At 46.7% G+C, this 21716-nt stretch overlaps 1 protein-coding gene across 1 annotated transcript in view; it reads right to left on the bottom strand.

Annotated features, from left to right (window-relative positions):
• The window catches only part of VSNL1 (visinin like 1), a 108724-nt gene that overhangs the window by 11756 nt on the left and 75252 nt on the right, over positions 1–21716 (bottom strand). The gene's annotated exons all lie outside the window — the stretch shown is intronic.

Below are 21716 nucleotides of genomic sequence, written 5' to 3'. Positions count from 1 at the left end.
CTTTCGTTCTCAAATTTCAAAGGCCTATTTTGCCTGGCCTATGAACACACAAATACCATCACCCTGAAATACAGTTGCTCCACCTCCAAGGTCATCTCCCCTGACCCTGCCGGAATGAACCAGTAGCTTCTAGCCTGTTCTGGATGACCTGGTCTTGTACCCACCTCTTCAGGCCCTGCTACTGAGACAGTGGTTATTGTTTCATGAGTGTCTCACGTGGAACAAGGCCCTAAGCAGGTCCTTGTCACAGGCCACCCTAGCTGATTCTTTCAGTAAGTGTAGGACTTGGAGGAGGGTCATTATTCTGGGGTAAGTAACTGGTGTTACTTACTGAGGTCACACCGCTAAAGGGTGCCAGGGGATCAAACTCAGTGCCATCTGAGTCAAAGTCCTGGCTCTTCCCGGCACCAACTGCGGTCTCCTTTTCCTCCCACACCCACCCTGCAGACAGACCCTCGGCCTCTCTGTTCTGGGGTCCTGACCTCCCTTGGCTATGCTGCACCTCAGAGGCTAAGGGGCCCCTCATGGACTGTCAGGCTTCTCTTTGCTTTAGGTCTGTTTACCTCCCGTGGGAGCCACCAAAGGCAGGAGCTGTTCAGATGACCTCACCCTGGCTCCTTGCACTGGGTGCTCAGGCTCTCACGTGGGATGGTCAGGCCTCTCCAGCAGACTTCCTGCCGATGGGGTCTCAGTGCATGTGTCCTGAGATGCTGGCCATATGCCTTTGAGAGGTCACTTGATACTCGGTTTTGGCTTTCAGCTCTTCACATCTGTGAGGCCTCTCCCAGGAATAGGACCCCATTGTCATGGAACATTCATTGCTTCCTAACTTCCCCTACATTCCCTCAGGCCCGTCCATCGTCACCGCAGCTCCAGGGGAAACCTCGCACACCCGTGTTTGGTCAAGTCGCCTTTCCACACCCACCAATAGCATCTAATTGTTCTCAGAAGAAGGAAGGACAGTTTCCAAGCCTCAGACACCTTTCTGGGTCAGGTGCCTGCCTCTGTGTCCAGCCTCTGGTTCCCCGGCTCCCTTGTCTGGGCGTTTTTCACTCCCTGGGGCCCCGCTGGACCTCGCTCTCCTGCCACAGTCATGGACCTTTGCTGTGCTGCTGCCGTCTGAACGTTTTTCTGCCCTTGGCCCAGGGAACCCCTGTTCATTCTTTAGACCTTGATTTGGTCTTAGTCAGACCCCTATTACACACATGCGTGTCACTGCGTCCGCTCCTAGGGAACATTTGTTACAATCGTGAAGAAATGTTCACAGGATTGCAGATTTGTGCCCTTTTTCCCTAGTAGACTGTAAGTTAAATGGAGGCCAGAAATGACCTGGTTTTGCCATCACTGTAATCTCCGCTGCATGGTATACAGGGCCAGGCACACAGTAGGGGCTCAGTAAGCGTCTAGCAAATGAACAAATGACTCAGCAAGCAGATCGTTCTGAGACCTTGAGAGACAGCGGCAAATCTACCCACTGGCCAGTAGAAAGGTTGAAATGTGCTCTGACAGCTGCCTGAAGTCGGCTGCGCTGCAGAAGGCTCACCACGTGGCCTGCAAACCTGTTCGCATTACTACTTAAGCAGATGACTCATGAGGGATGAATCAGCCCAGAGCAGCACTTGTACTCGATCACGTGGATGGGAAGAGGAGAGACATTTTCCCTTAATTAGAAATGGTGAGTCCAAAAACTGTTTCCTGCCAAAGCGTTCATTCAACAGATACTCACAGAAGCCCAATTGGTGCTGGGCTCCATGCTGAGCTCTGTGCCGGCAGGAAGGACAACGAGGAGAGGCAACCACGAAGAAGTAGAAGGCCTGGTCCCTGCCCTCAAGCGGATGTGACAAGCCACATGTAGACGCAGCCCGACACATGAGCTACCAACACATGCAGGCTCCCCAGAAGGAGGTTGAGGACACCCTCACCCTCCCCCACCCCCACCCCAAAGGGGTCACACAGATCCTAAGGTTGCTTCTCAGAGCTGCCCCATCCCTTGCCCTCTGGGTAACAACTTCCATTTTCAATCGTCACTGCCTCTTCAACGTTACAGTCTTTATTACAAGGCAGCCATTATTAGTTTGTGATTCTTGCACAATTACATTGATTTGAGAATAAAATTAGTCTTGAACTAAATTTCTAGAGACAGGGCTTTTGCCTCCTGGGGCTAGATAGGCAATTTTCACTTATGTCCTAGACTGCTTCTCTCTGTTTGCACAGACTGCCCCAGAAAGGTCATGAACTCCCAGAGAAGTCCTTTTGCTTTTTTATAAAAAATAAGAATCAGGCAATAGAAATCCAAGCTCCTTACCTTCTAGATCTCCTTCACTTTAGAATGCTCACCGTGGGAAGAGCCAGAATCATCTCTGTGTTAAGGATGGGGTTATATTTTGTTCTTCATTGTATCTTTACTGTTCTCAGATTAGATTCTGGTATACTGTAGGTGCTTTGTAAATGCTATTGCATTGGGATGGGTAAAGGAAGCAATTTATTACAGAGGAAAATATGCTGGTTGAGTGACAGAGTGTCCGGGTGTGACTAAGGTCAATTCATCTTGTGTCTTGGGACTTTCATTTCCCTGGATATAAAATGAGGGATAAATCAGATAAGCTTCAACATTTCATTTAACTATAATGTTTCATGTAGTTTTTCTGATTCTGGAAGTAAAATTTTTTAAAAAGAAGGGATGTTACTTTCATGATTTTGGATTTGTCATTGATCAAAGCGCCTACCACTCCCTTTGTCACTAATGCCGTCATTATAGGATCAAACTTTGAAGGGTGAATCTCTCTCTTCTCTCTCTTTCTCATATTTCTGTCTCTATCCCTATGTGTACGTCTATATAACTACGTCTATATCATATCTCTTTCTCTATTTCCATCTCTATGTTTATAAGTAAGTCTAAGTCTCTCTCTCTCTCTCTCTCTCTCTCTCTCTCTCTCTATCCCTATTTCTCTCTTTATCTTCATTGGAAATGTCACAGACCCTGAGGGGTATTTACTGATCACTCAGATTTTAAAATCAAATGAACTGTCTTTTTATTTCTGTCCAATACGCCATTTGCACTACAAATCGGGTCAATGTCCTTTTGATTTTGGTCAGGGGGCTATTCTAGTACTTCTCTTCCTGATCAGTATGGAGCCACCAACCTGTTACTCTTTGTCATCAAACTGGGAGGTCATTAACAAATTACACCTTGGAAGTTGTGGTGAGTTTCCACTCAAAGCCAGTCTGCTAGATTAGAAAGATTGTTTTTACTAATTTTAAAAGGCAGTGATTTTTGAAACTAGGCAAGTGGTGAGGATCTCTGAAGGTGCTTGGTGGCAGCTTGGTTGCTGTGGGGAAAGCTAGAATGACACCACTCACCTCGTATGGTCTTCACTTGCTTCACTGAAGTGGGCAGAACAGCAGATTTCACAACTGGTTCTAACACTTGTTTTATCTCCCTGCCTCCTCCAGAATAAAGTGGTCTATCCAAGATGGATTATCATTTCACCCTGCACCTAATTCATTTCACAGTGTCATGGTGACAATGGTGGGAACACCGAGCCTGGCTGCATCTCAGTTAGAACCCTACTGGAATGCCATCGGCCACCAGGTCTGGAATCGCGGGGAGAGAAGTATTATAGCACAGCTGGTAACAGCAACGGCAGCCAGAGCCAGGCCTGCTCTATCTGCAGAAGTTGAACACATTTGACACAAAATTACATCTAGGTAGGAGGAAAAAGTTCTAGTGTTCTATAGCACTGGAGGGTGACTATGGTTAACAAGAATTTATTGTATATTTCAAATAGCTAAAAGAGAGGATTTTGAATGTTCCCAACACAAGGATAAATGTTTGAGGTAGTGAATATGCTAATTACCTGATTTGATCATTACACATTATTTACAGGTATCAAAATATCCATATCCCACAAATACGTACAATTATTATGTATCAATAAAAAAATAAAAACAAAGAAACAGAACACATTCGTCAGAAATGAACATGTTCGGGGCATTCCTAGAAGGTGTGGCTTCTGTTTTCTGGAGGAGAGGACGCTTCCCACCAACTCTGACGTGTTCTCCCAAATGTATTCCTGTCCTGCATTACTGCAATATCCTTAACTTCTCCCCAATTATATAAGCCCCACATGGTCCCATCTCTGCCACCAGAGGAATAGGATAAGATCTGGTTGCAGACGGAAATACACACGTAGAGAAGTAAGGGTGCTATGCTGTGGTGGAGAGTGTAAGCTTTGGGGTTGGATGGGTCTGAGATTGAATATCAGTTTTGCGGTTCACTACCATGTGGGACCTGGTCTTGGGCAAAGGGTTTTCAATCTTTTCAAAGCCTTAGTTTCTTTTTTTTTCTTTTCTTCTTTTGAGACAGAGTCTCACTCTGTTGCCCAGGCTGGAGTGCAAGGACATGATCTTGGCTCACTGCAACCTGTTCCACCTCCCAGGTTCAAGTGGTTTTCCTGCCTCCGCTTCCCAAGTAGCTGGCATTACAGGTGTGAGCCACCACGCTCAACTAATTTTTGTATTTTTAGTAGAGACAGAGTTTCACCATGTTGGCCAGGCTGGTATCGAACTCCTGACCTCAAGTGATCCTCCTGCCTTGGCCTCCCAAAGTGCTGGGATTACAGGTGTGAGTCACCACACCCAGCCTTAGTTTCTTCACATAAAAAAATGGGATGTGGTAGAGGAGAACTGGCTGTTGGGTTGAGCCCTTTGGGATTTAATGGGGAGGACACTGGAATAGAGTTACAATGCCTAGGGTTGGGTTCCAGTTCTTCCACTATTGAAGACTAGGGTACCTAGAGGCACTGGGCTTTCCTTCTGTGGATGGCCCTGGTAGTGATGCTGTGAGGATTAGGAGGATGTGTGCAAGGACTCCCAAACAGTGCTGGGCTCATAATAGGTACTAAGCCAATGAAAGATGCTATTATTATTGTTATTATTATTTTAGTTTCGGCAAGGCTGTGTTCCGTGTATGTGCCAATAATACGAAAACTAGCAAACATTTAAAGAGTACATAGAGTCTTCAGAAGAGGAAATGATCTTCTTTCATCATTTTATAGAAAACAGTCTATCGAGTGATCAGTCAATCATCATCCACTATATGCACCGTATGTTGCAGATACTGGGCAGGGTTCTCAGAGAGATGCAGAAAGGCAGAAACTGAGGCCAAGATCTGCATGTGGTTAGGGAGGCAGACAGAGGCACACCCCAAGTTAATGAGCAGCGCAAGCCCAGCCAAGGCTGCAACCAGTGAGAGGAAGGTGGGTTTCACCTTGCAGGATGTGTGGGATATATCCAGGTATACCTGTATCTTCCTTTTATTACCTTCAAGCCCAAACAGAACCTTGGTCATCCGGAGTCCAAATTTGCTCAAAACCAGTGTTTCCATCGAGGCAACGCATTTTGCAACATGAGACATAAATTAGGAGGAGTTAAAGGCCTCCCTCTCCCCTGCAGGGCAGCTGGGGCAATAGATCCCTTCACCCCTACCAGCCCCTTAGCAAAACAATAGAAAGACCAGATCACTGCGGGAAACCCCCAGCTCTCTATTTCAAATCTTTCAAGGATCCAGAGGCCTGATTCCAGGAGGAAGTCTTGTTCATCGCAACTTAGAATCTAGGGCCTGCCAAGGAAAGATGAGGACTTATTTGGGAGTTGCCACAAGATGCAACAAGAGTCAGAACTCATGGGCACAAAGAGCAGGAACACAAAACCCACACAAAAGGGCGGCCGTGCCAGGGCATCCGAGACCTCACACTTCCACATCCTCACTGCAGAGCATTCAAGGGAGAGCTGAGGGAGTCGGCAAAATACTTCCCTGGGAAGGGGCCCTCATAGGCTGCTCTCTCCTCCTAAACCCCAGATCCTTGATTCTTCCTTTCCCTAAGGAGTAACTGCAGCAAATGTGATCTGATTCTTGCCTCAGTGGTCAAGAAGGACCGACTTAGAGACTAGATCTCAGGGCAGAGGGGCAATCTCTGGAGAGTTTGCCAGTAGGGCCCATAGCTAGGTTCCTCGCATCCTACTGAGGATAAAGGGCAGGCACTCACACCTGGGTGGGCAGCTTGGACTCCAGTGCCAGGTCTGCAGCTCGCTCTACTTTCTAATCGTGTACTGTAGGGCGTGGGAAGAAGGAGGAGGCTGAGTGTGCGTGAGTCCAGGTTCCGACCGTACCACTTACTGGCTGTGAGATTCTGAGAGAGGGATTCAACCATCTGGGCTTGTTTCTTCTTGTGTGCAATGAGGGAGTTGGCTCCCTCTGAGCCTAGGAGTTCTACCAGCTCCTGTGGTTCTAAGTCTGCAAAGTCTTCAACATTACACTTGAAAAAAGACACTGGTTTAATTAAACTTTGTAACACTTACTATGTGTCAGGCACTATGTAAGCACATTACCCATATTGAATCGTGAAATTCACCAACAATCTTATGAGGCAGGTCCCACTGATGTCCCTATTATGTGGATAAGTACACAGAGGCATAGGGATGTTATGTAACCTGCCCAAGGTCACATACCTAGTTAGTGGCAGAATTTGAACTCAGGCCTTTTTGACTTGGGGCTATATAGATTCTACATACTTCTCATCTACCTAATATAGGAACACAGACCCCCAATAGGGCAACATCTCAATTCTACTGCTCGTGCCACATCTGCATGCATTCTAGTGACAGAGGCAGCAAAGAAACTGAGCACGTGGTGTCAGCAGCTTTTCCAAAACTCCCAGAGGCCAAGTCGCTTAGAGTCTTGACTTAACCACTCAGCCTTATCCAGGACAGTGGGGGAGTTACGTGAGACCACGTCTGGGAAAGCACTGCTGTGTCAACCTCAAGGACTCAACAAAGGTCGTTCTGTCTATGGTTGGAGTATTTACCGGGAGCCCAGTGCTGTGCAAGGCACTGCAGAGGGCACAGTATAAACCAGACACCGTGCCCTGCTCTCACTGGTGTGGGCCGGAGCAGATCTCCTCGGGATCTCATGAAAATGCAAATTCTACTTCTCCAGGTTTGGGATGAGTCTGGGGTCTGCATATCTCACAGAAGCTGCTGATGGGTCCTCAGAAAGCAAGAGTGTAGCCTCCAGGCACTTGGGATTTGGAGGAGGAAGCCCAGGCAGGTTGGAGAAGTCAGGGGAGGCATCCTGGGGTGGGGTCGGGGGCTGGATGGTAGCTGGAGATGAGCCAGCACCTGTGTAGTTTTGGGGTGTCAGGGGGCAGCATACAGGAGGTGCTGTGGGAAACAGAAATAAATCCCAGCCTGGGCAGATACCCAGGGGTCCGCCGAGCCTGCCTAAAGGGGAGCAAGGGCCTGGCTGGTGCTGAGAAGACTCAGCAGGCGGCAGCCCTGGAGCTCCTCCTCACCCCCCCTGGTTTATGCATTCAATGTTGCGGCAGCCCTGACTCCGCTGAGGAAGCTCTTCTCGCACATTTCCATATTTATCTCTCTGATTCTGCAGGGAAAGCAGAGAGCGGTCTTCACACAGGCTCCCTGGGCTCCCCTGGGCCAGGTTCATGAATAAAGATGCCTCCCCCAGGAAAGTTCTCCCAGCCTTCCCTGAGGGAAGGGGAGGGGAAGGGGAAGAGCTGGACAAGAGAGACTGAGAGGAACAGACCAGGCAGCTCTAGGGTGTGGAGGCAGCAAGGACCAGATCGTGATGGGGGCGGCCTACGGATGGCACCTGGAGTACTGGAATCATTTCTCCTCTCAATGCCTCAGTTTCTCTGCCTGTAAATCAGGAGATTGAACAAAACAGCTTAAACGTACTCATTCCAGGTCTGGCTTTCTGTGATTCTGCCATCAAGAGAGGCCAGTGTTTTATGACCGCAAAAGCACTCTCTAAACACAAATCCTACTGTGAATTTACAGTAGGCTTACCTTTGAGAGCAGCCCTGTCCAATAAAAAGATATTGTGAGCCACAAATGCTAGCCACATAAGGAATCTGAAATTTTCTAATAGCCATATTACAAAGGTAAAACAATAAATTTTAATAATAGATTCTGTTCGACCCATTATATTCAAAACACATCAAATTTACATCATTTCAACATGTAATCACTAGCTGTCAGTGAGATATTTGACTTTTTGGACTAAGTCTTTGAAGCAGGTGCATGTGTCATTACTCACAGCACATCTCAATTCCTTCTAGCCACATTCTAAGTGCTCAAAAGCCACATCCAGCCCGCGGCTACCACACCGAACCCTGCAGCTCTCAGCAGTGCAGACAGTGCAAAAGGGTCTGCACCGGCTGTTACCTAAAAGATCTTCGGGAATACGTGCACGTCATAGAGTGAGCATCCACTGGTCAGAGAAGCAGGGGCTTGTGTGTTAACCTGGGAAACCGTGAGCCTCTGAGCACAGGCTGCAGTCCCTTCCTGCCCTTGGACTCCCCAGTCTTCTAGGCCAGTGAATGTGGCCAGACAGGTGGGGCCTTCTGCTTGCACGGCGCTTGGTGGAATCCATGTTTTCACTCCAAATCTAGCTATCTATTGCCTTTGTACCTTGATGGCATCTTTCATTTTCCCAAGACCCTGGCTTACTATTTCCCCATCTCAGGTACCATATGCCAGGGAGTGCTATGGTAACTACACTGGCTTCATATCATAATTCTAAAATGTTTACTCTGGGGAGGAGCTCTTCCATCAAATCCTGACACCTGTCCCCAACCCCATGCCAGAGAAATTAGTATTTTTCTCCCTTTCAAAGGCAATAGGGGAGGCAGTTTCGCTTGAGGAATGAGTGAGGGCTATAAGCCACAGTGACCAAATCAAACTCTGGCCCCATTTCTGAAGCCTGGCCTTGAGAAGGGCACCTTGTTTCTAAGCCTCAGTTTCTATGGGTGGGAAAAGATCAATCTCATGGGTAGCTGGCACTTTGTACAGTGCCCGGCACACAGAAGACACTTTTAAAAAGTAGCTTACTTTGCTTCCTTCTGTCCTCAGCATTGTGGATGTCTGTTTTGGAGTTGACATTACAAAAAGTCCTTTTAGTTGTTTAACCTAATTCTCACAACATTTCTATGAGGTGGGGCTCACAGATGAGAAAACTGTGGCACAGAATGGTGAAGTAACTTGTTCAGGGTCACAAAGTAAACGGCAGAGCTAAAGTGTGAACCTAGAAAATCCAACTGCAGAATCCTGGTGCTAACGTTTTCTGCCTCGATGCTACACGAGAGGCAGAACTCCTAAGACAGGGGGCTCTGAGTTTAAACTCCAAAAGCAAGAACCAAAAGCCAGGGTGGAAGATTTTAGGGTGGCCACGATGACGACCTGAACCCAGATCTTGCTGAGGCAAATCCCATCAGCAGAGATTTAGTAATTCTTACATTTTGCCTTCCACCCATCATCAGCTATCCCTGCAGCTTCCCCACTGCCCACGGCTTGCTGTCAGGATTCTATTTTCTGGAGCACCGTTCCCAGCAGGCCTCTGAGATTCCTGGCACAGGACCAGAGCCCTGACTGCTCCATCTCTGAGTGTTCTTCTAGGAGCCACACCCCAAGCCCTCTGGTGGACCCTTCCCCTCCTGTGGCATCTGAGGTGCAGCAGCCAGGGAGCTATTTAATTCCCAGTTCGGCCCAACAGCTTGTTGCTAAGCAGCTGGTGCACGCTGAGATGTGTGGAAGGAAAACCTCATGGCGACAAAAACAAACCCTGATGTGCCCTGAGCCAAGTGTGTATGGATGCATGTGTACATGTACGTGTGTGTACATGTGTGTATGTGTGTTCAAAGGAGCTGGGGGTCAAGATGCCAGTCAGAGCCTGACCATGAGTCAGAACCAAGCAGGAGAAGTGACTCCCTGCAGCGGGACCCGTGGAGTGGGGAGGCTCCGCTGAGGTTTGAGGGGTTCCAGGAGGATGTGGAAGCAGCACCGAGCACGAAGCGGGTGGGATGGAGCTAGCTGTGTGACTGTGGAAATGAGCTAACCATTTTCTCTTCTTTGGCAGTTGTGGTCTCAGCAAAACAAAAACAAATACACAGAAACACCTGTTTTCCTCCTCACCCTACTACTACCTGAGAGGCTCATTCTGACTCTGCTGATCTCGGAGGAGAGATGAGGGTGTCAGGGGAGGGGAAGGGCCAGAGCTAAGCTTTGCCTCAGCCTCATTTGTACAATTAACACATCACAGGGCATCGCCTGCACCTTGGGAAATGTCACACATTGCCTTTTTATTTATTGCTTCTTCCCTGGACACATGTTGAGAAGACCCCTAAGTACAAAGGCTGCGGTGGGGAGAAACAGAAGTTCCTACTGACTTCTTTCCTGGTCAACTGCAAAACAAACTTTGCCTCAAGTCTTGCCAGGACCTCTTACCTAATTTACAGGGCTCAGTGCAAAAGGAAAATGTGAGGCCTCCTGTTCAAAATTTATTAAGAATCAAGATGACAGCAGGAGAGCAGTAAGCAAAGTGTGGGGTCCTTCTGAGCACAGGGCCCTGGGCACCTGCCAGCCCCGAGTCTCGCCGGCACACATGCTATTAGAACAAGCGAGCACGTCTGCCAACCTCTCTACTCCTTAACCTCTCTACTGTACCTTCTTTGATGCCCTCCCATGCCTTCTCCCCAACACACTAGGATGAAAGCTACTCTGCTTAGTCCAGTCCCACAAGGCCCTTCTGGACTACGGTCCTGCAAACCTTTCCAGCTTTGTATCTCCACCACTCTCCCCTCCTCAGACACTCCAAGCTGGTGCTGATCCAAAGGAAATCATTCCAGAGTGCTGATCCATGCTTTGCCCACACTTTTCTCTTGTCCCCTCACTCCTTGCTAGTTCCTATTAGTCCTTTATCACTCAGCTCAAGGGGCACTTCCCTGAGCTGTCTTCTCAGCCTGCTCTTTCCTTTCCACCCCATACTCCATCTCTCTCCTGCCTAAGCTGAGTTAAGAGCTTCCCCTCTGAGCAATGACAACACTCTGTATTGATGCACAGGGTCACTTGCTTCACGTCTTGTCAAGAGCTGTTTTATGCCTGCTCCCAACTCTGCTCTGACGTCCTCCAGGGAAGGGTCACGCCTGACTCATGTCTGTATTCTTAGTGCCTGGAACGCAGCGGATATTCAATAAGTGTTTCCTGACTAATGCAATAGGTGAAGGTGGCCTCAGCTAGATCCATCACATTCAGTTCTTACTTTTTAATTTTTTTCTCTTTTGGAGACAGAGTCTTGCTCTGTCACCCAGACTGGAGTCCAGTGGTGCAATCTTGGCTTGCTACAACCTCTGCCTTCCAGGTTCAAGCAATCCTTGTGCCTCAGCCCCCAGAGTAGCTGGGATTACAGCTGCACACCACCACACCTGGCTAATTTTTTGTATTTTTAGTAGAGATGGGGTGATATGGTTTCTCTGTGTCTCCACTCAGATCTCATCTTGAATTGCAGCTCCCATAATTCTCACATGTCATAGGAGGGACCTAGTGGGAGGATATTTCCCATGCTGTTCTCGTGATAGTGAATAAGTCTCATGAGATCTGATGGTTTTATAAAGGGGAGTTCCCCTGCACGAGCTCTCTTGCCTGCTGCCATGTAAGACGTGACTTGACTCCTCATTTGCCTTTAGCCACGATTGTGAGACCTCCTTAGCCATGTGGAACTGTGAGTCAATTAAACCTCTTTCCTTTACAAACTGCCCAGCATCAGGTATGTCTTTATTAGCAGCATGAGAACAGACAAAGAAACAGGGTTTCACCATGTTGGTCAGACTGGTCTCAAACTCCTGGCCTCAAGTGATCTGCTTGCCTTGGCTTCCCCTAGTGTTGGAATTATATGCATGAGTCACTGCACCCAACACTTTTTTTACTTTTAATACCAAATCATCCAAGAAATATTTTTAAAGCTGATTTTTGCATTTCATAATTCTTCTCCAAAGGGTGATTTATTAAGTGTATAACTGAAGGAGATTTGCTGTGTCTATTTTTTAAGCCACTTTAATGAAAATAGCAATTCTTTTTTCTTACTCTTGAGATAATACACATTTCCGAAGAAAAATTTAAAACATAAATTAGGGAATAATTAGCCAAAAACCTACCACTTAGAATTATTACTAAGAGTGGCCATTGTTCTAGGAGTTCATTCATTGATTCAATGTGTATTTCTTGAACACTGACAAGTTTCCTGCATTGGGGATACAGCAGTGAATCATACAAAAAAAACCTTACCTGGCCAGGCGTGGTGGCTCATGCCTGTAATCCCGGCACTTTGGAAGGCTGAGGCAGCAGATCAGTTGAGGTCAGGAGTTCGAGACCAGCCTGGCCAACATGGTGAAAACCTGTCTCTACTAAAAATATAAAAATTAGCCAGGGTTGGTGTTATGTGCCTGTAGTCTCAGCTACTCAGGAGGCTGAGGAAGGAGAATCACTTGGACCCAGGAGGCGGAGGCTGTAGTAAGCTGAGATCATGCCACTGCACTCCAGCCTGGTATCATTTTGAAATTCCATCCCCACACTGAGATTCAGAATATTTCCCTATGTTTTCTTATAAAATTTTTCTCTCTCTCTCTCTCATTTACCTTTGAATATTCACATTTAATTTGTAAATATAATGGCAAGACAACTGTTATAAAATTTAATGAAAAGTGTATTTTTTGCTTTCTGATTTAAAATGCCATTTAGCCTCATATATGCATATGTTTTATATGTTTGAACTAGTTATTCTCTTTCTTTGGTTGTCAATTTGTTCCTCTATTAATGGCATAGTCTCTTAATTATTGCAAGCTTATAAAATATTTTAATATGTGGAAGTTATCATTTTTTCTCTTCTTTTGATTATTATTGAAAATATATTCTTCCAGAGGAAGTTTAAAATAATTAGATCAAGTGGCAAAGCAATGAAACAAAGCAAACTGCAATGAGATTGTGATTGAGATGGCTTTGAGCTGCAACATTCATTAGGGAGAGCTGGCATCTTTGCAGCACTGAGTCTTCCTATCCAAAAACAAGGAACATCTATTTGCTTTTTTATATCTCCCAACTGATGGGGCTTCTGCAGTATGAACTACCACCTCCCTTTCTCATAGAGCTGCAAGCCCTGCAGCTTCGGAGTAAGGGCATTGAGACTGAGGAAATGAAACGAGGGCACTCTCGGCTAAAATCTCAGTGATAGTGGCAGGAGGCAGCCAAATGCCTAGGCAGATGGGGCGGGCCCCTGGTGAAACCTCACCTCCAAGCCAAAGACAGTTGAAAGCCTGAAAGCCAAGCTGCAAGTCAAAAACACAGACCAGATTGAGAAGCTGTTTTCTCTGTTTGGCTTGCTTTCCTCAGATTGAGCCCCACCCTTCAGCTATTTTATGTTTGCCTATCCTTTCCTAATTGGTTTTCTACACTACCGTGCCCACCTTTGAGTGCTGTCTTCACTTTAACCTTTTTTGCATACTCACAAACCAATCAGCACACACTCCCCATTCTGAGTTCATAAATAGCCCTGGAACTGGTCACCGAGAGAGAAACCACCTGACTGTGGGGGCGCCCCACAGTGCCTTCTCTTGGCTGAGCGCTGTTTCATTGCTCAATAAAATTCTTCTCTGCCTATCCTTACCCTTCTGATTGTTAATGTAACCTTATTCTTCTTGGATAGGGACAAGCGCTCAGGATTGCCAAACACAGGTACAATCTATAACACATGCAGGCTGAGTGGATGGGGCACCTCAGCAGGCCTGGGGCCAAGCGAGGCCAGGGCATGGCAGGGGGTGTCACTGGCCATGGAGGTCCCTGGTTGACAAAGTGGCTGAGAAAAATCATGCATCACCAGTGGCAGTTGGAAACCATTGCCAAGTAAGTCAAGTCCACTGGACTCAGAAAGGGCTTACACAGAGAGGGGATTTAGAACAATCCTGCCCCAGGAACAAATCTATCTTTCTCTGGAGAAATTGCTATAGCTTAGATATCAATAGGGGTGGCAGGAAAGACCTTTCAATTAGTAAAATGAAGGACTGCTGATATGGGGGTACCTCTGAGGGTAGTTGCTTTATAGAAGCTTCTCATTGCATTTTCTTACCAACCTGCAAGGTGACTACTGTTGTCCTACGGAACACAGAAGGGGCATATGGTTTGGTGACCTGCTCAAGGTCTTGGAGCTAATGCTCTGGGATTGGATCTTAGATGTGTCTGCCTTTGAGCCCTTCAACTACACAACCCTGAGCATTAAAGGACCTCATAAAAGCCCTGAAAACTCTGTCTGGGCATGGAAGGAGACAGCTCCAGAGCTCCAGACTGTGTGCCCAGAAGGACAGACACCCAAGGAAGATGCAGAGACAGGTGATTTAGCTGTCACTGTGCTTCTGAAGCTTTGCCTGGCTCTGAGCCTTGTGTGGAAGGCAGGCATTCTCTTTGTCCCACTAGAGTGAAGAATTTTGAAGCACAGAGAGACCTAAGGCTCCGTAACTATGTGGGAGGAAGGAATCAAAGCAGGTGGGGCAGAGGAGAGGATGAGATCACCCAGAGAAAAGCTGTGCTCTTACAGCACCTGAATGCAGAGAACAGAGCTTCTTTGGAGCCCTGGCTCCCTAAAGATCCCAGCAGGGGCTGCAGACCAGGCAGGTGGCAGAGCTCAAGCCAGGACCCAGCCTCCCAGTGTCTTCTGGGCTGACCCTTTTAAACTCAAAGACTTAGATGTACAGAGTAAGACCTCCCTTATACCTCAGATGTGGGCAGCCTGCCTAAAGTGCTGTGGGACTTTGAATTTCTCTAGCACCATTTAGAGGAAGGTATTCTAACAACTTGGAAACCACATCTGAACGCTTGGATTATGGCAGTCCTCACAAATCTTTCTTCCTGGATCAAAATAACTCACCCACAACTCTGGACCTAAACCACAATCCAGTGCCCTAACAAGGCTTTAAAAAAAAAATCACAGTGTCACTCTTCTCTGTTTCCTGCCCCTCTGTACCTAATGGAAACAGTGTAGACTGTTTTGCTGGGCGTTCAAGGACCTTCAAAATGAGGTCTTAAGCTTTTATCATGCACTCCTTCCTCCCTACACTATATATCAGACAGACAAAATTATTTGTTTTCATTCAGATTCTTCACACTCCCATGCCTCCAATGCTAGGTCAATTTAACAACTGTTAGATATCCAATATGTGCCAGACCCAGGTGAATCCAGAAAGAGCCAAGATGGACTGCTGTCCTCAATAACTCACACTCTATTATGCCTTTGCTCCTTTGGGCTACAATCTCCAGCCTGGATTTGAGCTTCTTAACCTTTTATTTATACTTCTGTTAAGAGACTTACACTACTGTGTCATTTTTTCTGGCCATGTGTCTGTGTCTACCTTGCTAGATTTGAAACGGCCTTTGCAAAAATCATAACTGAGAAAATTATAGCAGCGAAAGATATGAGACCTAACCGACCCCATCTTGCTTCTAACCTCTAAACTGTCCTTGTTCATTTCTAGGCATAGGCCGAACTAATTTTGGGAAGGAATTTAGTGAATAGTTTATATAATAGCCCCTCCCAAAAGGCTAAACTATTCTTGTAAAATAAATGACAGGCCACCGGCCACCAAGTCAAGATGAGAGGGGCTGGAATTCGAAATATTACCAGCCGTTATTTTGGAGGTTATAAATTTGCAACTTCCTCAATCACTCTTGAAGGTAACATCACTATTGTGAACCTAAGCTTGACCTTCTGAGATGTCTTTACAGGTTTTTGCATTTCTAACAACTGGATGGCCCCACCTGGACCTGCCAACCAGTTCTGTGGCTCCCAATCCAGGAACAGACTCAGCAGAAGAAAACTGCTTCAAATCCCTACGAATTCATCCCTGAGCTAATCAATCAGCACTCCCAATTCACCAGCCCCCTACCCACCAAACTATCCTTAAACACTCTGATGCCTGAGTTTTCAGGGAGACTAATTTGAGTAATAATAAAACTCCAGTCTCCTGAACAGCTGCCTCTGTGTGTATTACTCTTTCACTATTGCAATTCCCCTGTCTTGATAAATTGGCTCTGTCTAGGCAGTGGGCAAGGTGAACTCCTTGGGCAGTTACAGATTGGGCAAACTACCAAGGGGAAAAAGATCTCTTTTATCTATCTTTGTGTCCCTGAAACACAGGGAGGGCACGAGATAGGTGCTTCACTGAAAGAATGAATAAATGAATACGTCCTAGAAGCAATGACAGATTGTTACGCATGGAAATGGGCTAGGAGTGTTTGAGGCGTGCTTGTTTTATCTCCTCCAGGGCCCTGAAGCAGCCATGTGCTGTAATGTGGTGGGAAGCGGGTATGTGTTCTCTCCTGGACCTGGATTTACATTTAGGCCCTAAAACTGTTTGGATGTGGTGTTGAAATGAGGGTGAAGCTGCTGGTATAGTCCAGGAACAGTAGATTTTAGACAAAGTAGTCATTCCTTGCTTTGATTACTGCCAAAAACCCTTCTTGGGCCAACCCCACCCAGAGTCTATGCATCAGACACTGCACCCAGCAGGCCATGGCCATGGTCAGGCCAAGCTGGAGTGAGGCTGGCATCTGAGAGCCACAGTTCATCACTGAATACTCCCAGTGCCTCTTCTGAGTATCCTAGTGAGGTTTCTGCCCAGTGACAGATTTTTCCTTTGTCCTACAATTGTGGACAATGCTCCAAACTGAAAATAAAAGGCAGTGAGCGCTTCATTCTAACTTCAGAGAACTGCTGGCAGTTGGGGTCAGCCATATGCTGATAGGGTCTATTGAAGGTGTGCATTTAAGAATCAATCCTGCATCCAACCACCGTCTCCAAGGCCAGCTTAGAGACAATGTTCTCTTTGCTCCTCTGCAGACACAGGGGCAGGGTGGGTTGGAAGGGTTGGGGAGTTCTTCCCCCGGTGGTTCCAAACGAGTTAATCTATGAGAATGGCAGGAAATGGGCATTTTGCGCCCTGATTGGCTGTTGTTTAGGACTTCGCTCAGTGCCCCTGGGCACCGAGGCCAGATGCTCTCTATTCCTGTCACCCTTCCCCACATGTGCTCAGTGGCCTGTGAGTTGGCTCAGACCCCACAGGGGAGAGTACATGAGTCCTCACGGGAATGTGGCCTGTGATGCACTAGCTAAGGCCAGAATTCCCAAGTCTGCCGACGCTTAGGGGCGCTGCAGAGACATAGAAGCACGGCAAGGGCACACACTCTTGCAGGTGGAGCATATTGGAGTCACGGCCAGCCTCAAAGAGCCCAGAGATAGTGAGGAGATTAGAAGATCATCCAAGGGGCTGGGCACGGTGGTTTATGCCTGTAATCCCAGCACTTCGTGAAGCTGAGGCGGGCGGATCACTTGAGATCAGGAGTTTGAGACCAGCCTGGCCAACATGGCAAAACCCCATTTCTACTAAAAATACAAAAAAATTAGCCAGGCATGGTGGTACATGCCTGTAATCTCAGCTATTGCTCAGGAGGCTGAGGCAGGAGAATCACTTGAACCTGGGAGGCAGAGGTTGCAGTGAACTGAAATCGCTCACTGCAACCTTCACCTTTGACCTGAGCAACAGAGACTCCATCTCAAAAAACAAAACAAAAAAAATCAGCCAAGGAGATACCGTAACCTGAACTAGTTCCGTAAGGAACTTGCTGAAATTCTGTTTTCTCTATTTCTTCCCTGATCCAATATATGAAGGAATTGGAGAGCAGGTTAGTAGTAGAGGAAGGGGTGGGTGCCAAGAGCTGATCCTTGACACATCGTCCCGCCCCCAGCCCTGCCTCCTAACTGCAGCCACAGACAAGGCAGCCTATGCCGGGGAGAGAAGGAGAGCACTGAACTCAGCTGGAGGTGGAATTTTTTTAAATGAGTAAGACTGTCTTAAATACCTGAAATGAGTCTGTTCTGATAACCAATAACAGAGTGACGCTAGTTTAGGGAATCTTGCCAAGATGCTGTCAAAGCAACTATTACAAAGGAGATAATAGTTCATCACAGCACACTTGCTATACAGAATTATGAGGAAAAAATAATTTTACATTTATATGTTGAGGAGTACAGACTTCAGGAAACCTGGTTTCCAATATCAAGCCCACTCCAGCTGCTACTGGCATGGTAACCAGGGTACTTTTAATTGAGCCCTGTATTAGTCTGTTTTCACTCTGCTGATAAAGACATACCCAAGACTGGGCAATTTCCAAAGAAAGAGGTTTAACTGGAGTTCCACGTGGCTGGGGAAGCCTCAGTCATGACAGAAGGCGAGGAGGAGAGAGTCCGTTTTCTGTGGATGGCAGCCGGCAAAGAGAGAATGAGGAAGACGGAAAAGTGGAAACCCCTGATAAAACCATCAGATCTCGTGAGACTTACTTACTACCACGAGAACAGTATGGGGGAGACTGCTCCCATGATTCAATTATCTCCCACCGGGTTCCCCACAACACGTGGGAATTGTGGGTGTACGATTCAAGATGATATTTGGTTGGGGACACAGAGCTGAACCGTATCGAGCCCCTAGTAGACATTTCACACAGGTGTTCTCATTTAATTAGCTTAATTATACGTTTGAGTATTACCTGTTGCTGCTGTAACACATTATCTTAACCATTTTGGTTTAAAGCAATACATTTATTATCTTCTAGTTCTGGGAGGTGGAAGTCTGATGTGGGCCTCTCCCGGTTACCATCAAGGTGGTGGCAGAGCTACGTTCCCTCTGGCGGCTCTAGGGGAGTGGATTCCACTCCCTGTCCTTCTCTAGCTCCCAGAGGCTGCCTGCATTCCTTCACTTGTGGCCCCTTCCTCCTTCTTCAAAGGCAGTGGTGGCAGATGGAATCCTCACATGGAGTCACTCCAATCTTCTCTTCTGCCGCCCTCTTCCTCTTTAAGAACCCTTGTGATTACACTGAGCCCATCTGGATAATACAGAATGCTCTCCCTATATTCAGGTCAGCTGATTAGTAACCTTAGTTCTATCTACTTCTGTAAATGACCTTTGCCATGTAATGTAACATATTCACAAATTCTAGGGGCTAGGACATGTATACCTTGGGGTGAAGGGGGACACGTTATTCTGCCTATCACATTTGTTACTTTTCACATTTTATGCATGAGATAAAAGGCGCAGAGAGATGAGGTGATGAATCTACAGTTACCCAGCGAGTGAGCTGCAGACCTGGAGATAATCACACACTGGCCCCAGCTGTCCACACAGGCATTGTTCCCTAGAAGCACTGGGTCTGACATTGATCAGCCAAAATCAACCCTGGTTTTTAACACAGAAACAAGTGTAGGAGACTGTGCTCTGTGCCTTCCTTGAAGTTTTCTCGCAGAAACTAGTGTCCTTGATCTGCTCCTTTAGTCCTTGTGATAATTCACCACAATGTGTTTCTTTCTTTCTTTTTTTTTTTTTTTTTTTGAGACAGAGTCTTGCTCTGTTGCCCAGGCTGGAGTGCAGTGGCATGATCTCAGCTCACTGCAACCTCCACCTCCCGGGTTCAAGCAATTCTCCTGCCTCAGCCTCCCAAGTAGCTGGGACTACAGGTGCATGCCACCGTGACCGGCTATTTTTTTGTGTGTTTTTAGTAGAGATGGGGTTTCACCGTGTTAGCCAGGATGGCCTTGATCTCCTGACCTTGTGATTCACCCGCCTCAGCCTCCCAGAGTGTTGGGATTACAGGCATGAGTCACCATACTCAGCCACCACAACATGTTTCTATCACAGAATTCCAGTAGGTCCTTGGTCTTGAATTTGGTCTGTGGCACGTTTGGACCTACGCTACCTTAGGTTGTAGCTAGTTACACTATGGATCTAACAGATATTTCCCATCTTGATTACTCATGGAAGCCATCTGCACTAGGGAATCAATTACAGTCACTTCTGTTTCCTTATTATTTAATTTAAGCTGTCAATTCTTAAATTTATCTGGAATTTATTTATTTGGTGTCTGGTGGAAGAAGAGGATCTGAGGATCTGAATTTATTTTCCACTCTCTCTTCCCAAAAATTTCAACCAGATATCCCAGCAGTCTTTAGTCTATGATAGCATTTGACCATATCTTCCTTTTTTCAGACAGAGTCTCGCCCTGTCACCCAGGCTGGAGTGCAGTGGCATGATCTCGGCTCACTGCAACCTCCACCTCCCGGATTCAAGTGATTGTCCTGCCTCAGCCACCGATTAGCTGCGACTACAGGCGCATGCCACCACATCCGGCTAATTTTTTGTATTTTTAGTAGAGATGGGGTTTCACCGTGTTAGCCAGCATGGTTTCGATCTCCTGACCTCGTGATTCGCTGCCTTGGCCTCCCAAAGTGCTGGGATTACAGGTGTGAGTCACCGCACTCAGCCATATCTTCCATTTTTATATATGCTAGGTGTTGCTCTAATCTAACACTTCTTGCCATGTTTCTATTGTGGCATCCATATCGTACTGTTTTAATCACAAATTGTAAAGCATGTTTTCATTTATGACAGAACAAGTATCCCACCTAGTTACAAGTCAGCTGGTCTCTCTCAGGTATTTATTCTTCCAAGTGGACTTAAGAATAATTTTAAATTCATATTTAATTACATCTAAAATCTATTTAGTTACATCTATTCAAATGGGTTTTTTTAAATAAATTGATATAATTATGAAGTATTTATAGCATTTCTAATGTTAAACTATCCCTAAGCTCCTGGCCAAAACACAAGCTTACCTGATCGTGGTGGATGACTGCTTTAATATGCACCAGATATGCACTAGGATTACTGAGACAGCCAAATGACTAGGCAGATAAAAAAGATCCCCGGAGAATCTCTAACCCGCCCACAAGTGTTTATACCAGATGCTTTTGTGTGAGGGAACCTGCCCAGGGCTGGTCTGGACACGCCCACAGCGGATTGGAGCCCACCTGTGCACTGGGAGGACCGGCTGGAAGTTCGTGCCGTTTGCGGCAAGGAGGAGCCTGGCCTCTCCTGTTCCTGTGTGGGGACCTGAGATTCAATCTGTGAGGCAGGAAGTTGTTGGCAAGGCCCCCTCTCACTTTGCTGAGAGTTTTTGTTTTTCTTTTTCGCCCAGTGAATTTCGTTTTCCACATACTTCTATGTGTCCACTAGCCTAATCTTTCCTGGTCATATGACAAGAGCCTGGTTTTAGCTGAACTAAGGAGAATGTTCTGCAACATTACTAGGATTCATTAAAGACTTTTTCTTTCTTTCTTTCTTTTTTTGAGATGGAGTCTCACTCTGTTGTCAGGCTGGAGTGCAATGGCGCAATCTCCGCTCACTGCAACCTCTACCTCCCGGGTTCAAGTGATTCTCCTGATTCAGCCTCCCAAGTAGTTGGGATTACAGGTGCCTGCCACGATGTCCGGCTAATCTTTGTACTTTTAGTAGAGATGGAGTTTCACCATGTTGGCCAGGCTGGTCCCAAGCTCCTGACCTCAAGTGATCTGCCCGCCTTGGCCTCCCAAAGTGCTGAGATTACAGGCCTGAGCCACCATGTCCGGCCTGATTTTTTTTTTTTTTTCTGAGATGGAGTCTGAAGATTTTTGTTCATGTTCAGAGGTAAAATTGGTAGCATGAGCTGGTAGAAGCCTGCCTGTTTTGGAATACCTCTGGATTTGGTGTCTGTGACAGATGGGGGGAAAAGGAAGGCAAGGAGAGGGGCCCAGAAAAATTGAGGAGAGTGAGGACATGAGGCAAACTTCACTATTACCCCAGCCTCTCTCCTTATGACTCACAGGACCTTCCCAGCAGCCCAGAAGAATCCATTTTAAAAATCAGTAGCCTCCCCTGGAACTGTTAGTTTTGACTGGGTGTGGTGGCTCATTCCTATAATCTCAGTGCTTTGGGAGGCTGAGGCTGGAGGATCGG

The sequence above is a fragment of the Aotus nancymaae genome, unplaced genomic scaffold (assembly GCF_030222135.1).
Source record: "Aotus nancymaae isolate 86718 unplaced genomic scaffold, 86718_ANA_hifiasm-v0.15.2.pri h1tg000057l, whole genome shotgun sequence".
Lineage (NCBI taxonomy): Eukaryota > Metazoa > Chordata > Mammalia > Primates > Aotidae > Aotus > Aotus nancymaae.
This window is presented reverse-complemented; position numbering and strand designations above follow the sequence as displayed.